We start from the raw sequence: 15029 nt of genomic DNA on the forward strand, positions 1-15029 counted from the left end.
CCACACCTTGTGTAAGCCTCAACCCCCTCATGCTGGGGGGATTTAACTAGGCTGTAAGAGTGGGTTGGAGGGAGAGATCCAGAGAGAGATCTACAGCCGGGAGAGAAGCAGAAAGAGAGTCAGAGAATGGAATAAACGACAACTGATTGATCAAGCAGCTTGGCCCTCATTTCCTCCTCCATCTGCCCCATGGCTCGGGACCAAACCCTCAAACCTGGGTGTGGCCGATGGGAGAGCAGCCGGGGCTCTCCCCTCACCATGCCCCCTTGCAAAAGTTTTTACAGCCTGGGAGTGTCCCCCTCGAACCGGGGGGCGGCCCACGGTGAGAGATGCTGGGGCTCTGCCCCGGTCGCCCCCGGCAGATTGTTTTTTACAGTGGAGTTCATGCCCAATTTAATCAGCTTAATCAATGGCTGAATAAATAGCAGTACTCCTACATTATTAAAAAAATGATACGTTATCCACCAGATATGGAGTCAATAGCTGCGGAATTCATAGTTAATAGCAGCAGAATTAATGTAAGCATAATAATCACCTTCCGTTGTAACATGTTATCACAGCATCCTTAAAAACAGCATTGGGAGGGAATGATTCCCACGGATGTGGATGAGGGAATCAATTCTGGTTTCCTTGCTGAGGCTCTTGGGGCTTCTCCCCTCAGACCAAAGCCCACACAACCAGCCAGACTCCCGTCCCCAGCATCTCCTGCTTTACTCACACTGCCCGTCAGCACCGACTCAGGCCAGCCCACTGCCCCCACAGGCCACCTCCTCATCGTCCTCTTCCTTGCCCAGGCTGCTCCCTCCCGGAGCTGCCCACTGACCCTGCCCACATGTGGATGAGCTGTGGGGTCATCACAGTCCCAGGAGAGGCTGTGCCATCTGCTGTCTCCTGGATGTGGGCTGGCAGAGGGCAGCAGGAGGTCACTGTGATACAGGAGTGTGTAGCGGGCACCCCCAGCTCAGCCTCCTCCTTCATTGTCTTAGTTGTCACACGGTCCTGTTGCTGCAGGAGAGGGATTATTCCTGAGCTCACGGGTTCCTGGTTATTGTGTCAAACTTCAGGTCAAACTGGTGCTTAAGAGGTGGAGTTTATTTCAGCAGGTGGGTTCGGGTCCCCTACAGTGTCCAGGCCCCTCCTTTAAACTCTGTACAGTGTCCCTTGTCCTGCCCTCCACGCCATGTCCAGAGTATGGTGTCCTGTCTCTGCACACCTGCCCACGTCCAGTGTCCAGTCAGCCCTACACCGTTCTCTGTCCAGTGCACACGTTCCTGCTGTGAGCGGGGCTGTGGCCCGGCCAACCCTATGCCCTTGCTGGGCCTCTCTGAGGGCTGTGTGACACCCCACCCCACCCCCCCACCCCCACCCCCGCCACCAGCGGCTTTCCTTGTCTCTGGGCACAGCCACGTGCGTTGGGTGAGACCCCTGCTCTCCTGCGTCTGACAGGGCAGCTGTGAGGGGCTAGAGAGCACTATCTGCCGAGGGCTTCCTTTTGTCTCCTCCTGTCTCCCCTCGCAGTCGTCCCAGCCCCTAGCTGACTGCCCACACCATCACAGCTTCGAGGCTAGACGCAAACCGCAAACCGTGCAAAGGCCCAGCGGCTGGGGCACGCCCCACGCAATGAAGCTGATGCTCTTCCTTTCCGTGTGGGGCGGGCCTCAACGACCCCTCAGGGACCCTAGAACAGGGCCTCTCCCGGGAGCCTGGGGCTCTCGGCAAAGGTGATTTTAAATTGATGTTTGATCACTGCATGATCAGAAACTCCAACACTATCGCCCGAGTCTTCTGGAACCTCCCCCAACACTCAGTGACGCACTCCCGGAACCCCGCGCAGTCTGAGGCTCCTCCGAGCGGTACCCAAGCCTGCAGCCAATGGGAGGTCTGGCCTGCCTCGTTCCCGGGCACTGATTAGCGTCCGTAGCTCCTGGCTCAGGTCTGGGTCGCGCCACCCGCAGGCAGCACGGATGCTGCAGGGGCGCGCCTCCGCGGGAGGTCTCCAGGTACCGGGCCTCTGGCCTCCGGGGCCGAACCCCGCGCAGCTCATCTCCGGCCAGCAGGGGGCGCGCCCTGCCCAGCCGCAGAGACTCCCCTGCCTGAACCCCCTTGACCCCAGCTTTCGTTGCTTTTCATCTATTGCTTCTCCCCCTCTCCTTCCGTCTATTTCTTTCCTTCTCCTACCTACACCCTGGGGTCAAGGATGATCTGGGTAACCTCCTTAAAAACATTGCATTCCCTTGCCGACTGGTTCAGCCCTTCTGGAAAACAATATGGACGATTCTTTAAAAATTAGATATTGAGCTCCCATTTGACCTAGCAATACCACTGCTGGGAATATATCCCAGAGAGGCAAAAAAGTATAACCAAAACGACATCTGCACATGTATGTTCATCGCAGCACTGTTTACAATAGCCAGAATCTGGAAAAAACCCGAATACCCGAGAACGGATGACTGGTTGAGGAAACTTTGGTACATCTATACAATGGAATACTATGCAGCTGTTAGAAAAAAGGAGATCATGAATTTTGTATTTAAGTGGATCGGCATGAAAAGTTTCATGCTGAGTGAAATGAGTCAGAAAGAGAGAGACAGACATAGAAAGATTGCACTCATCTGTGGTATATAGAATAACAGAGTGGGAGACTAACACCCAAGAATTGTAGAAATAAGTACCAGGAGGTTGACTCCATGGCTTGGAGGCTGGCCTCACATTCTGGGGAAATGGCAACTCAGAGAAGGGATCACCAACTATAATGCAGTCGAAGGCCATGTGGGGGAAGGGAGTTGCGGGCTGAATGAGGGCTAGAGACTGAGCACAGTGGCCACTCAACACCCTTATTGCAAACCACAACAGCTAATTAGAGAGAGAGAACAGAAGGGAATGCCCTGCCACAGTGGCAGTGTGGGATGGGAGGAGATGGGATTGGGGAGGGTGGGAGGGATGCTGGGTTTACTGGTGGTGGAGAATGGGCACTGTGAAGGGATGGGTTCCTGGACTTTGTATGAAGGAAGCATGAGGACAAAAGTGTATAAATCTGTAACTGTACCCTCACGATGATTCACTAATTAAAAATAAATAAATTAAAAAAAAAACATTGCATTCCCTTATCCAGTTACTGTAAAACCATAGGAATGTGACATAATCCTGTTTATCCTTCTTCGGGCATACCTGATTTAAACTGATGTTTTCCAGTTCCATCCACTGTCACTGTCACTGCCATCCCGTTGCTCATTGATTTGTTTGAGTAGGCACGAGTAATGTCTCTCATTGTGAGACTTATTGTTACTGTTTTTGGCATACCCAATACTCCACGGGTAGTTTGCCAGGCTCTGCTGCGCGGGCTTGATACTCTCGGTAGCTTGCCCGGCTCTCCAAGAGGGGTGGAGGAATCAAACTCGGGTCGGCCGCGTGAAAGGCGAACGCCTAACCGCTGTGCTATCACTCCAACCCTATTCCATCCACATTTCCTTGAATTCATATCATCTTGTCTTACAACTATGTAGTATCCCATTGTGTATATACACTATCTTCATGATGCACTTACCATTGGACATCTAGGTTGATTTCAAATCTTAACTTTTGTACTGATTGCTGCAATGAATAATGATGTGCATACGTCCTTTTGAATGAATGCTTTTGGTTCTGGGATAGATACCTAAAAGTGGAATTGCTGGGTCATGTGGGAGCTTAATTCTGAGTCAACTGAGAGCCCTCCATACTGTTTTCCACAGGGGTTGAACTAGAAAATATTCCCACTAGAAGTGGATGAGTTTCTTTTTCACCACATACCTGCCAACAGAGATCATTCCTAGTGTTTCTGTCATGTGCTACTCTCACTACAAGTTAGATGATATCTCTGTCACCTTGATTTGGGTTTCCCTAAGAATAAGTGATGAGCATTTTTTTAATGTACCCATTGGCCTTCTGTTGGTATTCTTCAGAGAAGTGTCTCTTCCTTTCCTCCCCCCATTTTTGATGGGGTTTTTAGAAATTTTTTGGTTGACATTTATGAGTATATAGCCTGAATATCAACCCTTTATCTGATGTGTTGAGTCCAAAAATTTTCTCCCACTCAATAAGCTGTCTTTTACTTTTAACCCATGTTTCTTTTGTCATACAGAAACTTTTTAGTTTGATATAGTCCCATTAAAGCCTTTGCCAATAACAGTGCGTGGTTAGAGACTCCTTTGAGGTCCAGGGGCGAACCCCGCGCAGCTCATCTCCGGCCAGCAGAGGGCGCGCCGTGCCCGGCCGCAGAGACTCCCCTGCGCGGGGTTCGCCCCTGGAGAATTCTGCCTATGTTTCCCTCACCAAGAGATTCCCTCCATCCCCCCTGTCTTTGTTTTCTTGGTCTCTTCATTTTTCTCTGTGTGCAGTGAAATATCAATACAATTCAGCACTCTCTTGTTGAAATATTTGAATCACTTTTATTGGATCATTAGAGATTCTGTTATTCCCTTTTATGGCTTTATATAATTCCCTAATTATCAAATTAATGCTAAATACAAAGTTGATGCAATCAACATTCTTACTTAATGGTGATATTCCAAAATACAAAGGATAAGTCTATTTTCTTTTGGAGGAAAAGGGTGGTCGGGCCACACTCTGGGGGAGCTCAGGGGCTTCTCCAGGCCTTGTGTTCAAGGGTCATACCTGCTGGTTCTGGAAACCAAACTGGGCTTGGCCCAGAGTGCCTTAACCCTGTGCTTTCTCTCCTGTCCTAGGAAAAGGCCATTCTGTTTGAACAATTCTTTGATGAGATATTTTTGAAGACCACACGTGGGGGGTTTCTGGCTTATACGCGCCTGCAGGTTGGACTGAGCTTTTGGAGCAAACGAGCTTGGGAGACCTCTGGGGCACAGTGTGTGCCTACCCAACTTACAGAGTGCAAGAACAAACACCCTGTGTCAGTGAACTCACATCTTAGAGCAAAGAACACTCTGGAACATGGAAACAAGTCAGTCAACTAATAGGAGAAGTTCCCATTAGAAGTTCCCAGCACTGGGACCAGAACAATAGTGCAGTGGGTAGGGTGTTTGCCTTGAGTATGGCCGGCCCAGGTTCAATCTGTGGCATCCCATATAGTCTCCAGAGCACCGCCAGGAGTAATTCCTGAGTACAGAGCCAGGAACAACTGCTGAGCATCACTTGGTGTGACCCAAAAAGAAAAAAAAGAAAAGAAAAAAGAAGTTCCCAGCACTCCTTAAGGATTGCTACCACTTCCTTAGAGAAAAGAGCAAATGTTCACAGTACCCTCTAATTGCTGTGTAACCATCATCCTATAATATAGCATCTATCCTGGTAAGTTAATCTTTGTCATTTTATGTTTCAAGTCTCAAGTTTAAGAAAAAAAGACTTTGCATATCAATATGAAGACATTCAGACTGTGAACCCCATCTGAACCATTAGGATCCAGAGACACCTATGCTTGCTCCTGGGTGCTCCTGCTGAGACACCCTTTTGCTCTGAGTGGTGCTTAGGGCACCATCATAATTTTCTTATTTACTGAAATGTGTGTGTTTGTTTTTAATTGTGGGGTCACACAGGGCAGTGTTCTGAGCTTACTCCTTACTCTGTGCTCAGCGGTTGTCCATGCAGAGCTCAGGGCACCACATGTGGTGCTGGGATCAAACCAGGGTCTTCTGTGTGCAAGCAAGTGCCTTCCCTGTGGCCTTACCTGTATTTATCAGGGCTCTCAAGGTCACCCCATACTCACCCGCATCGATCTATTACAATGAAGAGGAGTGTGGAGCATCCTGGGGAGAGATAGTTATGGATCAAGCCAGGCCTTCACAGAGGCCATCTCACCCAATCACATGCTTTAGAACCCAGCCACACAGTCACACCCAACAGGACAAGGGTGGGGGCCAAGGAATCAGCAGAGCTGTACGTCAGGGACCCGCAGTGTGCGCTCTGGGGACAGCTGACCTGCCTGCTCCTCCCCCTTCTCCTGGCGACATTTCCTCAGCCTTCAAACTCCGCACAAGAATTGCTTTTCTATTCCTCAGCTGGCACTTAGCGTACCCCCAATAAACGTTTTGGCCGAAAGGAGTCATTCCACCCACCCTCAGTGCCCACACCTGAGCTGCAAGAGGGGTCCCAGAGAGTCGGCCCTGAGCCAGGAACTCGAGCCGCAACTCTCTGAGGGAGCAAGGACCAAAGCCCGTGAGCACATGAAGGAAAACATTAGTGAGCATCGGTTGTGGAAGGTTGGGCTGGTGTGGAAGGGTGAGTCCAAGTTTACTAGCAGAGGGGATGGGGCAGGAGGGGTTGGCTCTGTGTGGAGAAGCAACAGGTCAGAGTTGTGAGAATGAGTCTGTGAGGAGAGCAGGAGTCAGGCTATGAGGAAGGGCTGGTGCTGCACCTCAGTCCTGGGAAGGTCTCTCAGGTACGTATGAGTGTGTGACTTAGGCAAGTGTGTGACTTCCCTAGTTTTTGGTTTGGTTTTGGGTCCACATCCAGAATTCATGGGGGTTTGGTCTGTGCTGTGCTGTAGGGCTGTGAGGAGGTGTGGATGGCATCCAGGGTTCCTGCAGGCAGCGAAGTCCAGCACCTCAGCATCTCCCAGCACAGCCCTGCCTCTTCTCTGACCAGAAGTCTGAGTGCAGGCAGAACAGAGACAGTGCCTTCCTGTGCCACACCAACAAGGGGTCATGCAGCCCTACACAGGGCCAAAGCAGGACTGGGCGCCCCTGCTGGCCATCAGCCACTGGGCTGCAGAGCTTGAGGGATGCAGGGCCTGCCTGTATTTGCCTCCCCAGGGTCCCCTAGTCCATCCTGTCCAGTTAGAAGGGTGGACTAGGGCTGGCCCTGAGGAGACTGGGGCAAAAGTCACCCAGTGGAGGACCAGATATGGAACCCAAACCATAAAAAAACCCTGAGCTCTGGGGTCAGCCCCTGCCCTGCCTGGGCCCACAGGGAGGCCTAGCCCCTGTCTCTCACTCCCTCTCCCCATGGAGGCCCTGAAGCCCCAGTTCCTGGGCTGGAGACTGGGAAAGTGCTTCCGCCCTTTCAGTGACTTAAGCTGGACATAAACTTTAGTCCTAAATTGCTTTTTTTGAAATTTGAATTTATTTAATGAGTAAATGATCCTGTCACCTTTGATAAATGGTATGGAACCATTTTTAGGGAGCACGGGAAGGGTCAAGTCACAGTGAGCTGCAGTTAAACCCCCCCTGTATGATTTATGACACACTTGTTTAACTCAGCACTGCACAGTTCTGAGAGAAAACGCCTCTTGGAACGTCTCTGGAGGAGAGGAGGCCGAGCAGCAGGGTCTGGTGCTGGCTCGGGTGCTGTCTCGGGGTGCAGAGCAGAGGCCACTGTGGGCTCGCCGGAAGGAAGCCACCCTGCCCGCTGGACAATGGTCCCGGTTGCCTGCCTGGTCTGCCTGGGCTCTGTTCCGTCAGCTGCCTCAGAAGACAGTGCTCTGGGGACCCGGTGTAGGAACATAAATTCCCCTGACTCCCTGCACTGGCCTGTGAGCTGAGGGCCAGAGGTCTGTGCTGGCTGTCAGATGATTTAATCGCAGAGTGAGGATGGAAGCAGGAAGAGCACCTATAAAGCACGTAGCCTCAGGAGTGAAGGCCTGTGAGACAGGGAGGGGACACTTGGGTCATGTATCTTGAGAAACTAAGAAGTCATTTGGGTTCACACCCCAACTTGGGCAGTACATGGCAAACGTCATTCCTGAGTGCCTACTGAGTGCCTCCCTTTGCAGAAGGATCTGCTAAGTAACCTGCATATCACTGTATCACTGTCATCCCTTTGTTCATCGATTTGCTCTAGCGGGCACCAGTAACGTCTCCATTCATCTGTGTTGTGGGCTTGTGCAGCCCAATTACTTCTGCTCGCTCCAGGAACACGAAGAGCCTGAGATTTTAGCAGCTTCTCCTTACTCATTCTTCCCAACTCTGCCACACTGGGGGCTCTTTCAGGGTCAGAGGAATGAGGCCCATTATTGTTACTTTTTTTGGCATATCGAATACGTCACAGGTAGCTTGCCAGGCTCTGCCTATATTTTCTGAAATCATCACAAATAAGGTCACCTAATAGATGATGTCACATTTAAGAAAATTAGCTGAGAGGCAATGGAACAGCAGATGGAGAGTGAAGAACTCCTGGTTTCATCACTGTTTCAAGCTGTGGTGTCCGAAGTGGGGAGAATAAGGTGTGTGTGACAGTGCTGGTTTGGATGAATTGCAACCCCTGTGTGAAACCACCCTTGCTTCTCTGAAGTTGGTGATCTTTAGAACCCTGTTTGTCAGGCCTCGTGGTACAGTACATAGGGTGTTTACCTCGCACAAGGCCAACCTGGGTACAATTCCAGGCACCATGTATGGTACCCTGAGCACTGCCAGGCGTCATCTCTGGGTATAGAGCCAGAAATAAGTCCTGAGCGCAGCCAAATATGGTACGAAAAACAATATCAATAAATAAAAGAGAAAAGAAGCTGTGCTTGTCTTGGTGGAAAAACCAGTCCTGTGGTGTGCGTGAGTATAAGCGTATGGACTGCTGGACAGAGGAAGCTCAAGCCCAGCTCTACGGCTCTTGGGCAGCTGGGCTGATGGCCAAGGAGGCCAAGAGCTGAGCTCCTAGAGCTGAGCCCCCAAGGCTGCCAGGCCCACCTGTTGGGGCCCCTCCATCCTCCTCTTTTAGTCTGCTAAAGGCCAGTGTGGTCTCTGAAGGCTGACGGGTCTGTTGAATTGGGCTTAGGAGGAAGCTCTGGTGGGCACTGCAGACATCCTGTTCAGTTTCCTGGTTTCTGAAAACATGGAAGGGACAGAGCTCTCAGTCCCCTGAAACTGGGGGAAGAGGAAACTGTCAAAGAAGGAAGTCAGCGTCCAAAGAGCAAAGAATTTGCTGTTGCCCATGATTTAATAATGAGAGCAGAATAAGTATGGGAGCTGGGAATGACCTTGGAAGAGGACGGGGCTGGATAAAGAAAACAGGGCGCTGAGCACCTGTTCTGCATGCAGAAGGTCCCAGTTCTGTCCCGGCGCCACGCTCCAAGCTGGGAGTAGCCCTTGAGCACCTCCAGGTCTGCACCCCCTCCCCGCCACAAATAAAGAGAGAGGTGATCATTCTCAGGGTGCAACTCCACACAGCCTCACAGTCTTCCCCTCAGAGACCATGTTCACACAGGTCCACGTGCTCTGTGGAGGGCTCCATGAAGGACACTTGTTAGTTGGTAGAACAGGTCATGCAAACCAGAGCCCACTGCCAAGAGCCAAGCATGTCCTGCTTCACCAGTGCTGACTACAGATCCAGCTCTGGCATGGACCAGCTCCTTCCTGTCCCAAATGAGCAAACCACAGCTGAGAATGGGGAGCAGTGGGCCAGCTAGTTGATAGGACTGCAACTCACTTCGAACCTGGAGCCTGGATTTCTGGTTTTTCCTGCACTTGCAATTGTACATGAAGAGCTGGTTTTACACAAAGGCTGGCAGGCTCTGCACTCGGGTTCAGGTTGGTCTCAAGTGGCCCTTGACTTCTGCAGACTCCATACTCGAGCTCACCACCAAAACCCCAAGAAAGGAGGAAGAATCAGAGTCTTGCCCCACCATTTGAAACCTGCTGAGCTTCTAGTTAAACATTTTAAAAGGATTATAGGCAGGGGGCAGGAGTGATAGTACAGCAGGTGCGTAGGGCACTTGCTTTGCATGTGACCAACCTGGATTCTTTCCCTAAGCACAGCCTGCAGTGTTTCCTGTGTGCCGTGCCAGGAGTAAGCTCTGAGCACTGCTGGGTGTGACCCCAAACCAGAAAATCAAATTAAAATTAAAAGACCAGAGTCTATGCCCATGCATGCAAGTGCGCGTTTGTAGCCACACATTCTACTTTTAATGACACAGATGGAAGAGAATCTGTGCCTTTTAGGGGTTGAGAAAGACTTCTAGAAAGAGAAACACCAGTTGTGATAGCTTTACTAGTGTCCTAAAGGGGACAATTAAAAAAATCCAGCAACTTCTTTTGATCCCTAAGCTTTATTATTAGAAAAAGAGTTTGTTTTATTTTTAAAGATAAACATGCCCAAATTAATTTAAAAAACATAATTTTGTTGGAAGTTTTATTTTTTTAAATTTTTTATTTTATAAGGTAGTTCACAATATTTGATTACATTTAATATTCAAACACCAATCCCACCACCTTCCCACCTCCAAGTTTGGGATGTTTCCATCTCAGCCCCAATCCCTGTTCCAAAGCACAACTGAAATAATATATTTTGTATTGTCTGTTATGAAGAACCGCTGAAAATGCTTACAAAAAAGTATTCATATAGGAAACAGTGTGGAGATTGTTCTATTTTGGCAGGGGCCATTAAGACATTCTTTAGGATATCACTAATATGTTGTTAAAGGTTGAGTGATGTGAGTTTTTGTATATACATATGAAAATATGTATATATATGCATATATATATTTCCCTCTATGATTTGTTGCCTACTATCTGAACCCCATTAAATATGGTGTGGTACTTATGGAGAATGGGGAGTGTCTTATGATGTGTCACGTGGCCACAAATGCGGCCATACGGTCAAAGAATATGTTCACTGATGTGTGAGGCTCAACCCAAGCGTGTAGGGAGCGGTCTTGAGTGTGGCGGTGGTTGGGTTCTGGAGGTTTTCAGCTCCCTTGGGGTGGGAAGGGCTCTCACCCGCCGCCCTCTGGGGTGCTCCGAGTGAAACAGCCTGGCACAGAGTCCAGAGGCATGGCTATGGCAGGCGTCATGTTATGCTCCCTTCGGGGAGAAAGAGCCCTGTGATCTGGATGGTGGCCAATGACGAGATTATCTGGCGCCCTGTTGTAATTTTATTAATGAATATTATTTTAATATATTTTCATTAACAGAAGGCAAAACACAAATTTTCTTTGGAATTCTTAAAAATGTTTTCAAGGAGGCCTGGAGAGATAGTATAGGGGTAAGACACTTACCTTACATGTGTCTTAGCGGCTGATACCAGATCACCAGCACCACATACGGTCTCCCAAGCACCGCCAAAGGCCACCCTTGGGCTCAGAGCCAGAAATAACCTTTGAGCACTGCAGATGTGTGCAGAGCTTGTGGAGAGTAAGGAACTCTTGCCTTCAGCACTTGTTTCAAACTCTGGTGTCTGAAAAGGGTTGCAGAGAAATCACTCCACAGGCTGAAGCATATGCTTTGGCACACAGTAAGCCCAGGTTCAGTCTCATGATCCTTCCAAGCACTACCAGAGAGAAACTTCTAAGGATTGAGCCAGGGAGGCTAGAGAGATGGTACAGGCAGTAAAGTGCTCCCTTGCATGTGCCCAACCTGAGTTTGATCCCCGGCGCTCCATATGGTCCCCAAACCCCATCAAAAATGACTCTGATCACAGAGCCAGGAGAAAGCCCTGAGCATCATGGGTCTGATCCCAAAGAGAAACAAACACAAAGACTGTATCAGGAGTAGCCCCTGTGCCCTGCTGCTGGGCGAGGCACCACCACCAACAACACAACAAATACTCTTAAAACTAAACTTAAAATATTTATCTCAGAAAGTGTCATTAAACATTTTCAGAATCAATAATTATTTAAGCAAAAAAGATTACACAAATGTTAATGGTGTTCAGGCCCACACATGTAAGTCGAGTGTTTTCCCCCTGACCTACGCTTGAGCCACATCCCCAGCCCATGAAGACTTGTTTCATGTTCCATTTCTCACTGTGAAACCTCCCCCACCTCACACATGGCATGGCATTATCCACAGTGTTATACTTCGCCTACACACCACACACATACACACACACACACACACACTACTGAGCATCCTTCACATGCCAGTAACTGTCACAGGCAGTTTGTGCCTGTGACCTACACGCACTCAGGATCTGGATGTCCCCTCGATGGTTGCCTAAAGCCATCCATCCTTCACTGACTGCAAACCCGAGATTCTGGCACGAGGTTATTTTTCATTTTGTTTTGAGTTTTGGTTTGGGACTCTAGTGGCAGTGCTCAGGAATTACTCCTGGTCCTGCACTCAAGATCACTATTGGTATAGCTTAGGGGGGCAAATGTGGTACTAGATTCAAACTGGGGTTGCCTGCACACAAGGCAAAGGTCCTAACCTCTGTGATATCTCACTAGCCCCCAGAGGTAAATTCTGGTCCACAGGGAAAAAGGCTTATAAAAACAAACATTATTTGGCATTTAGAAAATGAAGACTGAACATTAATTGTAAAGAAAAGTTGCAAGTGTTTTATAGGTCTATTAGGGGATAGAGAATTCAGTAATATTTGACCCTTAGGGTTATTTAATTTTTGCACAAGACAAAACCCAGGTATGATGATCAAAAGCATATTTCTTAAGCTAAGGTGAATATTATAGCATTGTCTTTCCCCGCCTCAAGTCTTTGTTTGCACACTTAATTGTAGCTGTGTATTAGGAAAACATTTTGATCTGGATTTTGAATTGAATTGCACAATGACAACTTACTGTGTAAGTGAACTAGCATGCAAGCCCTGGATTGTTAAACAGAAAGGTTTAAGCTAATATGATTTTAAGTAGATTTTTAACCATAGTAAAATATACATAAAATTGAACATTATGATCTCTTTAAAATGTACAGTTTGTCTGGGGCACCCTTGGGGGGGTGGGCTGAATGCCCACCTTGCTGAAGCCCCAGTAGCTGTACCAACACCCCATATATGCCGCCAGGCCAAGGACCCAACTCCATTGCTTTCCCCTAATCTCTGCAGAGAAACCAAACCAATGAAAATTCCAGGTATACCAGTTTTCAGGTTGAGAACTCTGGGTCTTCTCAGAGTTGAGATGAGCAGCTTCTTCCCTGCCCCATCCTTCTGGAAGTGCAGACAGCCACACCCACATACCATAGTCACCATCTTGTAAACTTATTGGCTCAGTTCTATATAACATAGAGTTTCTGGAGCATACAGTCGCTTATGTGACCTCATGTTGCCTCCAAATTCTATAATACTGACATCCCATAGGAGCACACCAAATATGATGGGGGAAATAACATATAAGTCATCTAAATTCAATAAGCTTGGCTTTTATAGTCTCTGGAAGTTGGCGTGGTTGGATTACATGGAACCGGGGGCAGTCCCTGGGTGTGACCATCAGCTACTGGAAAATGGAGAATCTAGGCGGAAGAGGCCCAGTCCCGATCTGAGCAGGCTTGGAGGTCTCAGTCCCGGGTCCCACATACCTGGCTTCCTCTGCCGGTTCCTTCATGCGTGAGGCTCGCCCGAACATTTGGAGAGGGTCCTCGAGCATGGCTGTGGCTAGGCTCTGGAGGTCTTCGGCCGCGGGAGCTCTGCTAGGGGCGGGGAGGGAAACAAACCTACGCCCCTCTGAGGGGCCCCAGGGAAGACAGCCAGGCACGGGGGCAAGAGACTCTCTGTGTAGCTCTCTTCCGGGAGCTTAGTTTTATAGCCTCTTACAGTCTCTCTGGCGGTCACACCCAGAGACTGCCCCTGGAGCCGTTTAATCCCACCAACGGCCAACATCCAGAGACTATAAAACCAAGCTCCCAGACATAACTAGACATCTTATAGTCTAGTTCTCCCTCTGGGAGAATCTGGCAAGCTATTAAGAGTTTCCTGCCCACATGAGAGAGCCTCACAAACTCCCCATGGTGTATTCATATACAAAAACCAGTAACAATGATGTGTCTCATTCCCCTGACCCTGAAAGAGCCTCCAATGCAGCACCATTGTAAAGAATAAAGAGAGGCTTCTAAAATATCAGGGCTAGGACAAATGGAGATGTTACTGAGACCGCTCAAGAAATTCGACGATCAGTGGGATGATGATGATTTCATTTCATGATGATGATGATGATAAAATTCAATAAACAAAAACAATAACACAGAAAACTCAACTAACAACAGCTTAATCAAACCTCAGACAAAGACTTAATGATTCCATGGTAAGAGATAACAATTTTCACAAATTTTCTTTTAGTGTAGTATTTTGTGATGGGACATGATGGAGGGAAGGGCAGTCTGATGGTGAGATTGGTGCTGGAGCATTGGTTGCCCATACAACTGTATAATGAACAACTTTGTAACCATGGTGCTTAAATAAAGTAGATAGGAAGAAAGGAAGGAAGGAAGGAAGGAAGGAAGGAAGGAAGGAAGGAAGGAAGGAAGGAAGGAAGGAAGGAAGGAAGGAAGGAAGGAGGGAAGGAGGGAGGGAGGGAGGGAGGGAAGGAGGGAGGGAGGGAGGGAGGGAGGGAAGGAAGGAGGGAGGAAGGAAGGAGGGAGGGAGGGAGGGAGGGAGGGAAGGAAGGAAGGAAGGAAGGAAGGAAGGAAGGAAGGAAGGAAGGAAGGAAGGAAGGAAGGAAGGAAAGGAAGGGAAGGAAGGAAGGAAGAAAGAAAGAAAGGAAGGTATAGTTTGGTGCAGAAAGGACACTTGTAATATAATGCAACCATCATCACCATTTCCAGAACTTTTTCATAATCCCAGACTGAAACTTCATACTCACTACCTAGTACTCTGCATTTCCTCTTCTCTCCTCTAGTAAACCATTCTACTTTCTGACCCAGTGAATTTTTTATTCTAGGTAACTCATATAAGTGAAATCATACAACATTTTGGCCTTTGTGTCTTGTTTTGTTTCATTAGACATAGTGCTTTCAAGATTCTGTTGTTGTTTTTTATTTTGTTTTCCGTTTGTGTTGTAACATGTAGAAATTTAATTCCTTGCTGTGGAGCTGGGGCAGGGGACACAGCAACTCTTAGTGGTGCTCTAGGGATCATGCAGTGCCAGGAATTGAACCCAGGAATTGAACTGTATGGAAACCATTCACTCCAGTCCTTTGCTGTCTCCTAGGCCCCAAGTTAATACCTTTCTAAGGCCAAACAGTGTATTGAAGGAGACAGTTCTTTTTGTTTACCCAGTCATGATGGGCATACGGGTCATCTGGACCTTTCAGTTGTGAGACGTGATGCTATAAGTATTGGTCCATGCACAGCTATCTGTGTGAGTCCTTACCTCCAGTTCTCTTGAGCATATACCCAGAAGTTGAATTGCTGGTCACTGTCACTGT

This window comes from Sorex araneus, chromosome 2, assembly GCF_027595985.1.
Source record: "Sorex araneus isolate mSorAra2 chromosome 2, mSorAra2.pri, whole genome shotgun sequence".
In the NCBI taxonomy this organism is placed as follows: domain Eukaryota; kingdom Metazoa; phylum Chordata; class Mammalia; order Eulipotyphla; family Soricidae; genus Sorex; species Sorex araneus.